The 18,103-nt window shown below is 42.8% G+C and overlaps 1 long non-coding RNA gene across 1 annotated transcript in view; it reads left to right on the plus strand.

Moving 5' to 3' along the window:
• The window catches only part of LOC134022052 (uncharacterized), a 139,062-nt gene that overhangs the window by 52,120 nt on the left and 68,839 nt on the right, over positions 1 to 18,103 (plus strand). The gene's annotated exons all lie outside the window — the stretch shown is intronic.

The following is an 18,103-nucleotide window of genomic DNA, read 5'->3' on the forward strand; positions in this document are numbered from 1 at the left end:
TGAAACGTTGTATGTTGTATACACATGGAAAACCCAAAATTGGGTAACTATGACTAGACGTAAGTGGTGTTTTAAGTTGTTTAATCATGGATGCCTGTGTTCCAGTTGGGCAGTGTCACACTAGAGAAAACCGTATCAATGTGATATGCGTTATCCTCAGTGTTCGCGCAGGTTTATGCACCAGCCCTGAAATAAAGGAAGAATACAATGAATGTGTTAATCTTTAGTCACGGTGCGTCTAACTCGTGTCTGAAGATGCAGCCACCATGAATTAACTTAAAGTCAAAACATATAGGCTAGATTAAATTAGCGCAGGAAGATTAGAGTCTAGATATTTATATTATGGGTTCAGGTTCCTATAATGGAATGACTGTAGGGCTTCCATAGCCCCCCCCCCCCCCACACACACACACACACACACACACACTACCATACATATGTTTGGACAGGAAAGGAAAGCGTTTCACAGTTTAAGTGAATCCCCAAACAATTGTCTTTACCTCTGGCTTGAACTTTCCAATCTTTTGACAGGAGTTGTGTATATATGTGTGTGCATGTGTGTGTGTTTGTCCTCCAGTTTTGGCTTTAGGGGGATATTATTAGTGTGTTTAACGGGATGCAGATGTGAAGTGAAAAAAAAATCTACAATTGGCATTAGTCCACTAGAGAAAACATTTTCTCCCTCTCTCTCTCTCTCTCTCTCTCTCTCTCTCTCTCTCTCTCTCTCTCTCTCTCTCTCTCTCTCTCTCTCTCTCTCTCTCTCTCTCTCTCTCTCTCTTTGTTTGTGTCCAAGGGGAACTCAAACTGAAACCATTCTCTATTTGTATTGTTAAATACATAGGGAGGCAGAGTCCCCAACACACAACCACACACGCACACAAACACCGTCACACAATCAAACACCAAACACAGTATGTAGTTCACAGTGTCTTTTGTACCAATAAAAAATCAGTAGTATGAAAAGATTTGTTGTCGTGACATTGCAAAACTAGGATGGCTATCGAGGCAGTGTGTTTATTCCATCTTCTACTGTTAGATTCATACTCTAATAAATGACACAGTAACATGCTATGATTTATTGTAAAATGTTATTCAGTGAGTGTACATCACAGCACTATGCATCTAGTATGCATTGAATGCAGTCCACTCAGCACAGGGTTGTTCAGGGGAAGCAAATAGGCTGTCAGCAACACAGTTTATTTTGACAGGGAAAATGCAACTCTGTACTGAGCTGTGGGTAAGGGTCCAAAACCAGGAGAGCACTGAACACACACTTGAATAATTTAAACATATGCATTGTGCATGTGTGAAGTGAACACACAGAATTTTTAAAGTTGACTAGGGATAGGTACATCCAACCAAATACTTACAAAAGCAGGAGAATTATGTTACGAATTAAGGTTTTAGAGGAATAACTGTAGTGGACATAACAAAGCATGATGTCCCTATGTCAAAAATGTAGTATGTAGGAGGGATAAGAGGAGACCATAAGGAGAGAGAGAGGAGGAGGCTAGTCTGGAGCCTCAGTCCTAACAGCTGAATGTATGCACACTGACGACGAGCAGACAGACACATTGACTTCTCTCACAACCAGAGAGAGCGAGAGTTTAAGAGTGTGTGTGGTGAGGTTGAGAGAGTTTGTGCATGTGTGAGTGAGACTTTAGAGTACAAAACAAACAGAGAGAAAGACAGCAATGGAGAAAGAGAGAGTTTGTGTGTGTGCCTGACAAAAAGGAAAAGCAGCTCCTGACTATAGGACAGTATTTGAGCAGTGTCTTTCAGCTGAAGGTGAAAAGGGACTTCTGAAATTCAGATCAAAGTCTCCTGATCACAGCAAGCTTATAAAACAGAATACTACCGGTTAGCGGTTTGTTCCATTTGACTTGTGAATGTCCATGTGAAATGATGTGTGTTTGTACACATGCACACACACACACTTAAACACAGACCCAGATGCACACACATGCTCACACGCACGCACGTACCCACACACACCCACAAACACACAGCTATGCTCGTATGCTCACCCCAATGCAAACAGTCACACATAAACAAAATTACGCACCACAAATTGCAACACTGTATTCATGAATCTAAGACATATTGTATGGGGCATTAACCTAAACGATTAGGGCAAATATTTCCCCACTTTGCCCCAAGCAATAAGATCAAGTTTCATGTAGGAAGGTGAATGAACTGCTAGTAGGTTATGTAAGTAGACTTGGCAGTTTGTCTTATTACCCAGTTGTAACAAAAGCATTTTCTTGTTGTTTTAACAAGTTTGTGGTCTTAGCAAAACAGAACATTCAGATCTGAGGCCAATGCCAGGAAATCACCATGCCGTTCACTTTCACTGTGCGAGGAGACCTGTGCTCTTCTGTGAACAGTTAGGGCATGACTGTACGCACATATGCACATGTACACACACACATGCACAAACTATCCCTCTCACATGCACACACATACCACACGCAGTCCAGTAGGGCATGGTACGGGTCATTTTTAGTGTTTTGTTCACACAGCTAGTGACAGAGGTTGGCAGAGGTGGGTGCACGAGTTGGCCCAGGATACATACAGTACAATCAGTTCTGCTTCATGGATTTTAAGCCAAGTTTCAGCATTCAGAGTGTCTGTAAAAACAGCTATTGAGCAAGAACTACTAAACTGGAGTGATGACAGTTAGTAAAATATTTAGTCTGTCGAACAGATCATGATCTCTCTAGAAACACACTGCATCCCCAGAACAAAAGGACAGCTTGGCTTTTCATCTTGATTGCAGAAATGTAAAAAGTTTAGTCTCTGTCTGTATGTGTGGGTGTCTGTGTAAATCTGTGTATGGTTGTGTATGTGCATACATCTTTGTCTGTGTGTGCACAGTACGCATGTAATACGTTGTACATATACACAAGTTATTGGTTTTTGGAACATCAAAGATGTTGGTTTTGAACAGCACATGGGCCACATACACTCTGCATATGTCTGCTATAGCGAATGTAAGAAGCTTTCGCAACTGCACATCTGCTCGTGTAAATATTCAGAACATTTGTGTGAAGAGACAAGTGGTGTGTTGCAGGTTGGGCTACACTCTACAGACCATCTGTGTGTGTGTCCTGGGAGGTCTCACTCCAGGGGTCCAGTTCTTCCTCTGTACTCTCAAACTTAGCCGGTGGTTCCTGTACCTGGATAGTATGTATGTGTGTGTGTGTGAATCATTTGTTAGGAATTTTCTCTACAGACATGACAGGCATTATACACTACAGTCAAATCCAGAGATTTATAGATCTCACTGTGAGCCTTTACTACTGTCTAACCTTATTCAGGCTTACTTACACACACACACTTAAATAGCATTCCAACCCTCTGTTGGCTTTGACTGCTGCTGACCAATCGTAAATCTCCAGTCAGATTACATGGCCAAATTAGAAACATCAAAGCATTACTCACACACACATCATACACACTCATGACAAATCATACACACTCATCATATACTCTCTCTGACATAAACACACACTGCTAGCACACACACATCGCTCTCTCTCTATCTCTCTCTCACACACACACACACACACACACACATGCATGCACGCACGCACACACACATACATACAGACTCATATAAATCACATACATTAAACAACCCCCTGCAATCATCATCATCTCTATATCTTTCCTTCCCTAAACATTTCAAACATTCCTGTCTCACATAAAGCACAGCCTATATGACGACTGTGTGAATGATGCCTATCACATTTCCGACCATTCCCGAACATTCCTGAAGCACTATTCATCATGGCAGACCCCTTGTATTCCAGAGGGCTTGGACAGTATGGATGGCTGGGTGCATTCTTGCTTAGAACTCAGTTTCCATAGAGCCAGGCCCAGGCTGGGGGCCATGCAGGCGACTGGCCCCGTGGGAGCTCAGCTTGGGAGCCATTGTGGCCCTGAGGGGCTGGAAGGTCCTGATGGCCAGATATTTGTCCCCCAGCACCTGCTTCCATTACGGTGAAGCACACGGACCACCAGAGTCAGAGATGCCCATTCAGCACGGGGAGCAGAACTAGGGGAGAGAATTTGCTTGTTTTTTGAGAAACGTATTAAGTCATTGTAGTAACTCCAGCCATAAGTCTACTGAAAATGGAAGCTCTTCATCATGTATTTTCTCCACACAGACGATACCATGGCATTCTCAGATGCCAAGTAATGTGTAACTTTCATGACTGAGTGGGCCACCTCATGTTGGGTCGTGAGGGATCATGAGGGGTCATGAGGGGTCATGTCCATCTCGTCTAAATTGATTACTACAGCTGTGTCGTCAGTGCTAGAATTAGACTGAGACAGCAGTGCTGTCAGAGTTAGAGAGTGAGACAGGGTGTAAGAGCTAGAGTTAGAGGGTGAGACATGGTTTAAGAGCTAGAGTCAGAGAGTGAAAAAGGGTGTATCTTATGAGTTCAGTTGTGATGTCAGAGTTAGAGAGTGAGAAAGCTGTGTAGCTGTTTGCTGGTTAGAGAGTGAGACAGGGTGTCGGAGGTAAACTCATCAGTGTGTCAGCAGCTGCTGTGGGTGGAGCTGCCACCAAGCTTCTGTTCTTCCCGCATGGCAAAGAGTAGCTCATGGTGGTTATATTAGACTACTGTCTTCCGCTGCTTCTCCTGCTCTTTTTCTCCTGTCAGCTGTTCCCCATTGTCTTCTTCTCTGCCCTCTTCTGCTCCCGCTACTCCTCCACCTCCCTTTCTCCTCCCCCTTTCCCTTTCTTCACCCTTCTTACTCTTCTCCTCCTCCTCCTCCTCCTCCTCTCCTTCCTCTCCTCCTGTAGCACCTGGTGTGACAGGCCACGAGTACCTAAGCTCTATCTCCCAGCTGCTGTTCTAGACTCACTTTACTTCACCAGAGCTTTTAGAGTATGGGTAAACCTCAGTGGTGGAGTGTTAGACTGCAAAGAAAGAGACTGTTTATCTAACATTATCTTGTGTGTTTAACATTATGTATTATTTAATAGGAACTTTGTTTTTATTCCCTGTATAATGCACCAACTTCAGTGGCACTTTTGATGAATGCAGAGCTATACAATGACAATTAAGTCTTTCAATCAATTAAATCCCCCTGTATGTCTCTTTGGATGAAAGTGTGTAATAAATGAACACATTATTTCTTTAAGGGTAGTTCTGTAGATGACCTATAGATCTATATAACATATGAACAATTTCTAACATGCAGTCTCTTTTTAACTTATACTGAATGATTCAATATGTATTAAATACCACTGGGGCCATATGGTTTAAGTCTGAATTTGTTCAAAAGGGCAGTGAGACCTCTGTTACTGTATGACAAACATTATCCTCTCAGACACTTTCTCCTTTTAACAAACCCTCTCTGACATCCAGCCAGGTTTCCTCAGTAATTTAGGGAGAGTTTGAATTCTCATCCGTGTGATGTAATTCTGGACAAAAGACAGACTGAAAATTCCAGAAAATGTTAGGGATTATAGAGAGCACAGAAGAATCATGACAATGTTGTGTTAGGTCTTTTTTGGGGGAACCACATGATTTTTTGGAAGCTGGGAGAAAAGGAACACACTGAGGAACTTTGTTGTGAACATCCAATAAATCTTTAATTACAGGGAAATGGAGATTAAAAACACACTATAAATGGCAATAGTCTCTGTTCTCGCATGCACACACACACACACAATCACACAGAATGAATAACAAACATTTCAAGCTGAGAAGACAAGTTTATTTTGTCATTAAAACTGAAAACCGCAAAACTAACTTGGTCCCTTCAGAGCCATCCACAACTTTACTCTCTAACAATGTAAACACAAACACAGTCCCTTTTGGAGCGCCAGCCACAATGTTACTCTCTAACAATTATCCAGTCTCTTTCTGTCACCCTGCTTCTTTCTCTTTTCAAATATTTTCTGTTGTATCTCTCATCCTCAAATGGAGATTTTGCTATTGTTCCCCAGCTCCCTTTATCGCTTACATTTCTCACATTTCCCTCTTTCCCCTACACACTCTCGCCAGTTTTTCAAATTTTCTAGAGCAGGCTATAAAATGAATTTCTTTAGAATTGTATTTAATTCATGTTGATATTGACTTTATTGTCAGACAAGGTGTGAACCTTTTCTTGTGTGACTATGTTCATTCACAATTATTACTATATAAACCACTTGACCTTTACAAGCACAAAAGACAAAGACAAGCATTACAAATACACATTACACGCACCAAAGAAAATTGTTCTTATTTTTTGTGTTCCTTATTCAGTTCAAAACAGCTCGATGAACAAAACGCTTCTTAAGTCTCACACGATTAAATCTTGGTACCTTGTACCGATGGCTATACAGCAAAATTCACTATGCAGAACATGATTTGTGTCAGAAACAATATTGTTGGCTAACCTTTTGAGGTTCATATGATAGTATATATATATATCTACAATCTTTGAAGACATTTATATTTGGTTTAACAGCTTTGTTTTTAAAAACAACAGACAAAACACATGTACCAGATGATGGAATTACAATACTGTGTAACACTTAGCAACACTCATGATCACGGATGTAAAGAATAGTAACAGAATCAGTTTTCTTGCTCCAAAGGACTTAAAACGTTGAAGGAAATACATTCTCTGCCTTAAAATTTTTGTAATCTATTTTTCTTACAGATTCTGTCCGTATGATCTTTCCACAAAAGCATATTTATCATTACTCTTAGGTACTTATATGTACCTACCTGTCTGATATTTTCATTAAAACAACAGGCAATGTATGAGCATCGGATGTTGACCTAAATACTTACATGTGTACTGTTGCATGTATACTGTAGAACATGCAGTGATAAGGAGTAGAATAGCTTTGAGTATCTTCATGAGTAAAGTGGGAAGTTTTGTGAGCATATTCACTAGGTTTCTGAGTCACCATACATTTTGGTGGTTTGATTGCGGAAGAAACACAGCAAAGTCAGATGTGCAGTAACAGGGCTGGAATATAGATAAGAGTCTGTTTCACCATCACACACATTCGCGCACACACACACATCTACACACATATACTGTGTGTTCACACACAACGGTTTCCTGGATGAAGACTAGTCGTAGAATCTTCAAAAAAAGTAGTTAAGAAGCCGTTTCATGAAGTCAATGTGTTTTGAGTGGATGGCCAAGCCTAATCTGGGCCGGAAGTGGTCAAGTGTCTATATCCAGGCTAAGCTGATCCTGATTCAGCCCCACAAATGAGTGAGGGCGGCCTTCCAGACCTCTTCTCATGTGTCACCGCTCATATGGTCTGAAGTCAGTTATGGTCACATGATGGGGGACTCCTGCTTGTTGACTGATCGACCTTCAGTCAGTACTAATCAGTTACCTCTCTCTTCCTCTTTTACCATTCTCTCCTTCTCCTCTCCTTCCTCATACTTCCCACGTTCCCTCCTACGACCACTATAAGTTTTCTCTCTCTTTCGTTCTTTCTCTCTCCTCCCTTCTTACCCACCTCTCCTTCTCCCCTCTTCCCTTCCTGTCCCATTTTCCTCCTTCCCTCCTTTACTCCATCCCTCCTCTGTTCCTCTAGCTCCAGCTCCCAGGGAGATCATGTTCATTCGGGGTCTGATCAACAGCAGATTAAAGTGAACCTTAGGAAAGGAAACAAATGAACTGAGAAAGAGAATGCTCGTGTTTACAGAATTTGCTGCCAATTTAAAACAAATTATTGAACAGACTATTGGTTGACTATTGCATGAAGCCAACTTGTAGTGTAGTTACAAGCTACTTGTCCTCTTTTTTTCTAAACTTAACACACAAATCCAACAACTGCACACACAAAATGCAAAATGCCTCGCTTCTTTTGCAAATGAAGCACTGCATTCAAAATAATACAAACACGTCTCAAAAGCACACATTTGTCTCATGTTGCAAACACTTTTGCCATGATATTACTTTTTGGATATATCATATACACACAGTTATTAAAGATCCTGTAAAGTAAATTCCATGTTTTGCTTCTAAGTACATTAAATACGTGTGAAATGAGTTCCTGAAAGCATGTGCAAAGCGCTAAATCTTTGTCACACTGAAATGTGGAGTTAAACCGAAGAACAGTTTCTCTTCCGTTTTCAGATCAGGTTTTAATGGGCGGAGCCAAACATGCCCTATCTACGTCAGATCACTGAATGGCTCCTCCTGCTGTACTGTTATTGTAGCCTACATCAGCTAGCTAGCTAGCTTCAGGATGTCTCCCACCACCCGCAACTGCATCTTCCCTGGATGCAAGAACTTCAGCTGCGCTGCAACGCCATTTAAGTTCCCTATTGATAATGAAAGGAAAAATAGGTGGATAGATTTTGTGAAGAGCCACGCTCATGGAAAGCTTCGGATAAACTCCAACAGCCGCCTCTGCACTGACCATTTCACGGCAGACAGTTTTAACATGGACCAGAGACAGACGGGGTTTACCAACACACGGCTTCTCTTGCAGCGCTGAGCCGTACCCTGCATCGCCCCTCCGGCCGTTCATCCTCCGGTCGCACCTGGACCATACACCGCCGCCAGCAGTTCATCACTCAGTTCTGTGTGCTTTTTATAATTATACTAGATATCTTTTCCAGAGGTATCTCTGCTATGAGTTAGTGCAAACCGCTAAATTGATATTAGGCTACTCGGTGTAGAATGATGGTATTTTGGTGAAATGGTAGCTAATGTGTTAGAAGTAGCCTAGTTGGAGAGCTCACTGTCTGCTGTCTCTGGTGACCATTTTTACTGTTACAGCTCAGGGGAACATTTCATTTATATGCATCTGTATGTTTCATTCATTGAACAAATAAATTCTAATTCTATATGGTTTTGTTCGGCTTCACATATCGTCTATTATCTGGGTCGGAGGTAGGCACTAGGCAGCGAGGGGCGGAGCTTCAGCTCCTTCAGGCGACACGCCCCCCCAGTCTCAAGCGGAGAAGACTGCTGATTTTTTCACGATTTCAAACCCTAATTTAACATACTTGTCGGTTTTATTTTATCATTCGAATTTGGATGGGTAGTTAATAACACATTATTCTGTGGTGTGGCGAACTTAAAACTTGTTTCCAGGTCCACTTTACAGGATCTTTAAAAACCTAAAACTCTTCTTTCATGAGCTCCTATGTGCATTTCTGTACAAGATTGAAAGTAAATGGCAGAGATGATGAAAAATTCATGGTAAACATGAAAACAAGATTGAAACCAAACTTATTTTTTTACTGAAAGCATTTGTGGTTGTGAATACAGTATAACACAGTACGAAATAAAGAGAGTAGAGTGGCCGGAAACCAAAATCAATTTTTGAAAAAGGTGATTACGGAATGGATGCATGGGTGCTAGTAATCATCCTGCCAGTGTGTCTATCCAAATGTCTATGTGGTAACTGTGGCGAGAGAGATTTGAGATCAGGCTTCAATACTTTTACAGTTTTTTTGTCAATTGCTAACATTGGTAAAAACTGAAGTCATATTGGCAAAACTCTTTGCACAGTCAGCAAAACAAAAGTGTATGTGGACCAAATTGTGAAAACTTTTAATTGCTAACACATTGTTTCCAAAACTGTTACAGTTACTCACCTACATTTCCATCAACCCTGTCTTGTGGATTTGGCCACAGGTTTCCATCCACATCGCAATGGATGTCATTGTCATGCCTCGATTCACGACAGTCAACAACTAGAAGCCCTGATTTCATTGGACACTCATTGCTGTTGCTGCCGCTGGCTTGGTACGTGGACTTGTCCTCTACCACGTACCCCCACACCTCTCAAGCGAGGCCCATGGCCGCCTCTTTCAGTTGCAAGTTTTGTGTTGAGTTTTGAAAAAGGACATCAAGGTTTTGAAATTAGTGTCAAAGTGATTATAAAAAACTGTATTATATACAAAGATATGGAATAGAAAAATGATACAGAAGCAAATTGTAGAATTTTTGATTCATTCTTATATAGACTTTTTTTAGTCAAAGGGAAAATGTGTTGTTCTATTAACAAATACTGATTTATGTAAGAAAAAACATTCAAACTTCAAAGATAAAAGTTCATAATTTTTGTAATGCTACTGTTGTTGGTGTTTTTTAAGTCAATGTGTTATGAGTAACAATGTATGCTTTCTGAGAGAAAATTGTTGGCAGTGTTATGGTCAAACAAGCTCATTTTGAGACATGTATAAAGTGTTTTGGTAGTTTCAGTGAGTTTTAGCAACATGCCCAACTGCATGATGCCAATTCAGACTATGTGAAAGGTTTTTAAAAAGTGGCTTCAGTATTGACAATGCATGTAAGCAAATGAAAAAAACTGGAATCATCGGCCCATGTCCAACCCTGCACCCCTGACCCAGTCCTATTTCCCCAGCTGCTGGTCCTCTACAGCCTCCCCAGGCTGAGGTCAACACACATAAAACACCAGGTGAGCCTCTAACAAAAGACACAAACTGCTCAGAGTGAGGTGGACAGGAGGACAGTAGCAGAGGAGGAGAAGGGTACAGGGGGAGAGGGGGACAGGACACAAAGGCAGGAATCGAGGACAGGAGGGCAGGAGGAGAAGAGGACAGGAAAAAGGAAAGGGAAGGAGAGAAGAGTGTTTGCTATTCTCTAACAGGGAGATGTAATGGTAATCAAAGACCAGTAAATCAAAGTGAGTAAGCGATGGTGGTGGACAGGCGAAGACTATCTTGTCCTCTCTTATGGGAACAAATAAAAGATATTGTTACAGGCTATTCGTCCTGGGAGACTGCCTTTGAAGTTATATTCCTGCTGGAGTGCAGAGGCTCATTCTTCATCGAAGTAAACTGGGGATCATTTGGATAAGATGGGGTCTCAGGGGGAGATCTGTGCACACACACACAAACACACATGTACATGCACACACCCACAAACACACACATGCACACACCCACAGACATGCACACTCAAACTCACATGCACACATGTCTATAAAGAGGTAAAGGCCTCACAAAATGATCAGAGGCAAGTAGAGAGAACTGATTCTAGGTTCACCGATGACTCTGCCAGGGTCTTGTGAGGTGTGTGTGAGTGTGTGTGTTTGTGTGCGTGCGTGAGTGAGTGACGCACTGTGTGCGTAATGAGCCATGAGATTCATAAGATAAACGTGTTGTATCTTCTTTGTCATCTCTGTGCGACTCAACACTATACTCTGGAGGGGAGGGGAGGGGAGGGGAGGGGAGGGGAGGGGAGGGGAGGGGAGGGGAGGGGAGGGGAGGGGAGGGGAGGAGAGGAGAGGAGAGGAGAGGAGAAGAGAGGGATGTCCGGTAGAAAGTATGTTTCCAAAGCTGGGACTGATTAGTGTCTGAAGCCATGCTCTGTTCCCCATTAACTCTGGGGTCACTTACCACCGTGTGAGTATGTGTATAAGTGTGTGTATGCATGCATATGTGTGTGTATGTGTGTGTATGTGTTAATCCCTTGACCCTTAGCTTTGGGTGGGTAGAGTGATGCATGGGAGACCCCAGCCACCCACCACCCAATTCTGGCTGGCAAGGATCTATTTTGTTCTATCTCTCCTTCTCTTTTTCCCTTATTTTTGGTTCAAAAACAAGCAGGTGTTATTTGAAACGGACACTTCACATTCATTTCAACTGTAGCTGTTTTTAACCCACAGCACAGCGCAGCACACACACGTACACACAAAACTAAGGTCACCTGCGTCAATATCAGAGCATTGAGCCAGTGTTGGCCAGGTGTTGCCCTACTCTAATCCAACCCTAGTGTTCTGACCGCAGGAGGAAGACAAACAATTTACATTTTATTACAGTGAGAGAATTTGGCTTGGCTTCGGCAACAAGCCCTTGCCACACACTCAGACAGAAAAATTCTCATATAAACTTAAGTTTTACAAAAACAAAGAGACTGTTTGTGATTCGAAACTGAATGTAACAGCTTTGAAAGAGTGTTGGCATTGGTGGGAGTTAATCATGTTTGACAGTTGTGATGACAGAAGCAGAATGTTCGGCGGTATTCTTGTTAACTGTCCAAATGGTCCAGTGGAGTTCTATGGTTCCATCTGCTGCTCTCTGGTTTCCGATGGTTCTGACTCCATTGTTGTCTTTGTTCCATCACAGACGAACTGGAGGGCTGCAAGCCTTTCACTGCCTGCCACCTTCCAGGAGAAGGGTGAGAAGGGAGGGGAGGAAGGAGGGATGGGGAGCAAACCAACAGAGGGTTTACTGGGTTTGCTACTCATTCACAAATTAATCTCTCTCTTCTCTGATTCTGTCTCCCTCCTCTCCTCCCCCATCCTCTCTCTTCTTCTCCCTTCTCGTTTTGTCTCGTCTCATTTCCTCTCCCCTCTCCTCCCCTCTCTTCCCTCCTATCTACTTCTCCCCTCTCTACTCTCCCCTCCCCTCTCCTCTCTCTATTCCCATTCTATCCTCTCCTCTAGCTCTTGGGGCAAATTTACACTCCTGTCATGTACTGCATCACTTTACAGGATAAAGGGTCTGTTTTTTTGGCAAGAGTGTGTTGACCAAAAATGGGTTCTCACCCCCCTCCTTGCCCCCAACACAACCTTTATTAACAAAACAACTGCTCAACCCACTCACAGACACTGCAAACTACCATTAGAGGGATAACATGTGCTTGGTGTGTGAGCATCTGTGCACGTACACTTCTGTGAGTGTGGCTGCATGCATGTGTGTGCACTCCTATGTTATGCGTCTGAATGCCACGCAGCGGATTGCGAAGCATGAAGAGTCCTTCAGTGCCCCGAGAAGCTCTGTCTCCAGACACTGACAGAGCCCTGTTAACCCGAGAGTCCCCACACAACAGCGGATTTGTGCAGCAGGACTGGGAGACCTGACAAACCAGTCTGGGGTTGAATGTAAAATAAGTTGCCTTGCTTGTTCCTCTCGTCTGTCACACTCTCTCTTTTCTTCTGTACAAACGTGTAGGGGCTCGGACCGATTGCGAAGATGTTTACTGGTCAAGGGCTGGTGTTAAGCTGCTGTTCTCAGATTTTAGTGGCTATTGAAGTGTCGTCTGGCTGGCTCTGACTGAGGTCTATATGTGTAGGTTCTTATGTGTGTGTGTGTCTGTGTCCATGGTGTCTGGTAGACCCCGGTGACCCACCAGTCAAGCCTGGCTGGTAATGATCAATGGTCTCTCTCTCTCTTTCTCAAACTCTCTCTCTCAGTATTTCTCTCGCTGTCACCACAGCACACAATAACTGTGAAAACATTCAATCTGTAGTGGATTAGGAACATTTATGGATGTGGTGATAGCAAAGAACTATATAGCTGATGCAGCATATGGTCTATGTTAGACACACATACACACACACACATGCACACTAGTATGCTATGGAGAGGGGTGAATGTACACAGAATTTTGTGACTCATGTTCCAGTGTTACGGTTTTGCTCCAGTGTTACAGTATTGTTCTAATGTTACGCTATTGTTCTGGTATTGCAATGCTTCTGACAGGGTCATTTCAAATCCGTCTATTTAGTTATGTCCAGCATTGGCAGAAGGGCAATGACTGTGATGAGAAAAAAATACTCTTCTCCTCTCTTATTCTTATTCTTTTCTCCTGCATCTCCCTGTATGTCCTTGTATCATATTGCGGCCCTTTTTTTCCCAATCTCTTTATGTTGCTGTTGTAACTCCTCGGATAGTGCTGAGGAAATAGACCTCTAAGTGGTCATGTTGAAATCACAGATCTGTGGCATGTTGATTGCTTGATAAGAGCTCACAGGGTAAAGTCTGGTCTCTCTACCCATCTCCCTGCAAGCCTGTAAGAAGAGGTGATACAGCCCCAGCTCCAGCACCACACCCAGCCCCAGCTCTAGTTCCAGCTCTTGCTCCAAAGCCATCCAGCTCTAGTTAGCCCAATCCAACTCTAGTTCTGGCCCTTCCTGCTCTAGTTCTAGCTTCAGTCCCAGTTGTCGCTCCAGGTGTAGTTCCAGCCCCAGCCCCAGCCAGTCTCAGCCACACCCAGGCTATCCCATCCCACCTCAGCCTCAGCTGCCTACCCTCAGTCTAGACATGGCCCAGGGGATCTGGGAAGTATCTGGGAGCAGATAAACCCCATTCACACCCCCTAGAGCAAGGAAGCCGTCAAAGGAAAAGAGAAGGGTGAGAGTCTTTCATCTCTCTATCTTTTGAACACATAGGAGACTGTAAACCGACAACCAAAGATAAGAGTAATTTAGTCATTCGTCTGGAGGGGGGATCACCATCATTCTGGTGGTGTAGATGTAATATAAAGTTGTATATCTAATGTACAAGAAGCGATTATGGATACATTATAGAGAATGTCCAATAAGCTAACCTGACAGTGGTTGGTGTGGTAACACAGTCCACTGCAGGCTCTTAAAGCATAGGAACAGACCCAGACATCGCTTGTTTTATTGGGCTCTCAGTTCCCTCACACCTATTATAATTACACATGTAAAACAGTCTAACAGCTACATTTGGATTTATGACTGCTTCAGCGTCAACTATTTAAGCGTAAAACCATTCTTTTCCGTTTTCTCTTTACTGTATTCCTACTTAAGACTGCATAGTTCTACAGTTTGTTTCACTGACCTGTGGGAAAGTGGTTATTCACCCGCCTGTAAGACATGCAAAGCATGAGAAGCTTTTAAAGAATAATTCCTCTTTAACTATGTTGAAAACAAGGAATTGCACATCCTTTTTGTTATCTATATCTTTCTCAATTGACTTCAAAATAAACATCTCCATCTTCTCTCCACTATGAGTCTGATCACATGGAAACTATTAGAGAGCCTCCATTCTACAAACTCTAATTATAAGGTCAGTCTGGGCCAGGATCTAGTTGTTCTATGCTGGGTGGAGCTGGTCTCTTTTGGTCTAACATTACATCATTACATGTCAAGATAATGGTGTAGGTTAAAGTTAAGGTTAGTGGACAGATTATTTTGTGTTTGTTGACAGCTGTTTGAACATCTGTAGGGAGACCTTCAAACATCTCAGCTTTACCTTCCTCTCCAGTCCTCTCCTTCGAGGGGTGTGAGCTCTATCTAGTGCAATGTGTGTTCTGGTGTCGGCCTGTGTCCATCCTTAACAGGCCTCATGTACGAGATCTAAACTCCCAGCGGGACAATGTGTCCATATTTATGCAGCTGGTCCTGACTTCAGTGGAACATGTTTGACGTATTTGGACAACTAAACAATGTTAATTCGAAAACTATTAACATTCTGCTTTGGTTCTGGTTAAGGAAGACATTTTCAACACTTAATGAGCACGAAGAGAGAGACGTTTGTTTTCAGCTGTGATGGTTCTGCTCCGTGACCATTCTCTGTGACATAATTGGAATGGGAGGTCCTGAAGCATGCTCAGTAGAACTAATGTTGAACTCAGCACCAATAGATCAAAACCAGAGTTTATCGTTGTTTGTTTACTGGTTTTTATTTTTTTTACTGTCATAATACATGTTTGGTGCAGGGTAGAAGTTCAGTTTCTGTCTAGAGTGATGGTTAACAGGCTGTGTTATTGTGACACGGGTAATTGTTTATCCCTTTAATTGAATTTGTCTGGATCTTAATGGATTGATCCTGGAGGATTAGGTTGATTTCCTGTGCTTCGAGTACACACAGACACGCACACACACATATGCATGTAGACACGTACACATATGTACCCACACCATTACACACACACATGCACAGAGAGAGACATGTACATGTATGCTGCACACACAGACTCACATGCAAAGTGAGACAAATACACACACAGTTGTTTCATGCTCAAGGCCATCTAACCCAGCCCTCATCCAGCGTGTCATTCAGAAATAAATACAACTCTTCCTAGGGTTTACTCAATGTGTAACTACTAAAGACAGGGCTGCTGAAGTCTTATAGAAGAGCCTTGGGCTTAGCACAACCACCCTGGCCACATGCAAGGCTTATAGGAGGGTGTTTTCTCAATAGCTACCTGGACTGATGCCATGTCAAGTAATGCAGTAAAATAGGGTGTATTGATCCACCAGCCCCAAAGAAACAGGATGATCTGTCAAACATGGATAACATGTTGTGTTAACAAAGGCTTTTCTTCATATACAAATCTGTTGTTCTTGTTCATGCTAAACACTTCTTCTGGTCACCCCTGTTTACGCCACACCACAGTCGTCTAACTACTGGTCTCTGGTCCACAGAACATCCCTGTAACTTCCCATCCCTCTTCCTGGAATGTGACCCTCGGGTTTGAATCTAAGTGTCTGCACATATTGTATACTGTTTCAGACACCTAGCTCCTTTTACACGTGTAGCAGGCACTGTAAGAATAACACAGGCATGACCCCGACTGAAAACTAGTGTGTGTGTGTGTGTGTGCAAGGCTTAGGGAAGGTACAATACCCAATCAGTAGCCTATAGTCTTGAAAGTATTGTCTTTAATGTACCTTGGGAACATATCAGGTTTAAGATGAGTGAGTTGAGTGAGTTGAGTGTGTGTGTTTTCATGAAAGACAAAAAGTGCAAAATGTTATGATATTCAGAATATCCAATTCTGAATATCACAAGTTTAAGTGCTATGTTTTTTGTTTTGGGGGGTTAGAATGGATTGGAATTAGTGTTAGGTTTAGACTTACATTAAGGGTTGGGGGTTTGGAGTTAAGGATAGATTCAGGGTTAGGAACTGGGTTAGGTAAAACACTATTTTGAGCAGGACTGAATTGTGAATCCCTACAAAAATAGAAGTACAAACGTGTGTGTGTGTGTGTTTGTGTGTGTGTGCAGTGAGTCAAGCATTCTTATAGCTTTTCAGAGGTGGTACAGTTGAATAGTTATGTAAAAGTCACATAAAATAAGTCACCACACACCATCTGGGAAAAAGTAGTCCGTACACACTCACACACAAACACACACATGCACACACACAAGCATAATGCCCTCCTCATGTTTGACAGCAGGACCTACAGTTTTGGTGATCTAATAACAAGTTGAGTCAGGTGGCTGAGCGGTTAGGGAAGCGGGCTAGTAATCAGAATGTTGCCAGTTCGATTCCTGGCCGTGCCAAAATTACGTTGTGTCCTTGGGCAAGGTACTTCACCCTACTTGCCTCGGGGAGAATGTCCCTGTACTTACTGTAAGTCGCTCTGGATAAGAGCGTCTGCTAAATGACTAAATGTAAGTTGTAAGTTCAATATCATGAACCCAAACCCAGCAGGGGATATCAGACGGCCCTATCTGGTACCTCAGGAGAGCTAGCATTCATCACACCTGTTTTAGCATCACTTCACTGGTTACCAGTCCAGTATAGAATTCAATTTAAGATCCTGGTCCTTGCCTTTAGAGCCCTGCATGGTCAAGTTCCTCCCTACATCTCTGTCTTGATACAGCTTCATACGCCTACTCGTGGTCTGAGGTCATTAGGTCAGAAGCTATTTAAATCAGAATAGACCTGGGATGAGTGAAGGATGTTTATTACAGAATGATAAATGTACTACAGTGTTTGGAGCTTAGACCCCATGGGGAATTATAGATCAATGGGCGCCTGCCCAACATCCGAAGAAGAATCAACCACGGAGTCCAGACACTGGTGGCGGTGGCGGCAGCCGACGACCAATGAGTCGAAGAACAGTGATAAGGAACCGTGTGGCGACGGGGAGGTGGAGGGTCGCGCACTTGATAGCATGGACGAACTACACAGGGAGAGAATCATATTTAAAGGCACGGGATCAAGTGACAGCGTTAATTGATAGACGGGAGCGCTAATCGACCTGAACCCAGATGACAGCCCGACATAGGAACGGAGGGAAGTAGAGCGTTCTTAGCGGGGGGAGTAAGTAGTGTACATTATCGAGTATGCCGAGTGAAGGGATCGGTCTTGCCTGACTGAACTTGCGCTAGGCTACATTAGTGGTTCCCTGCACTCATTTTAAAACTAGAGGGGATCAATCATTCCGAGCAGTGGCTCCTAGGCTCCCTTTCTGTGGTGTGTGACTTCTGTAGAATCTTTTATTAAAAAGCAATTGAAGACTTTGCTATTCAAGCAGGCTTTTAGTTAGTCGATGGGTTTTTTATGGTTGTTTGTTATGTTTTCTATTAAAATTGTTCTTGTATCTTAATTTGTGGTGTTGTATTTCATTTTGTTGTGAAGCACTTTGTGATTTTTATCT

Source organism: Osmerus eperlanus, chromosome 6 (assembly GCF_963692335.1).
Source record: "Osmerus eperlanus chromosome 6, fOsmEpe2.1, whole genome shotgun sequence".
NCBI lineage: Eukaryota > Metazoa > Chordata > Actinopteri > Osmeriformes > Osmeridae > Osmerus > Osmerus eperlanus.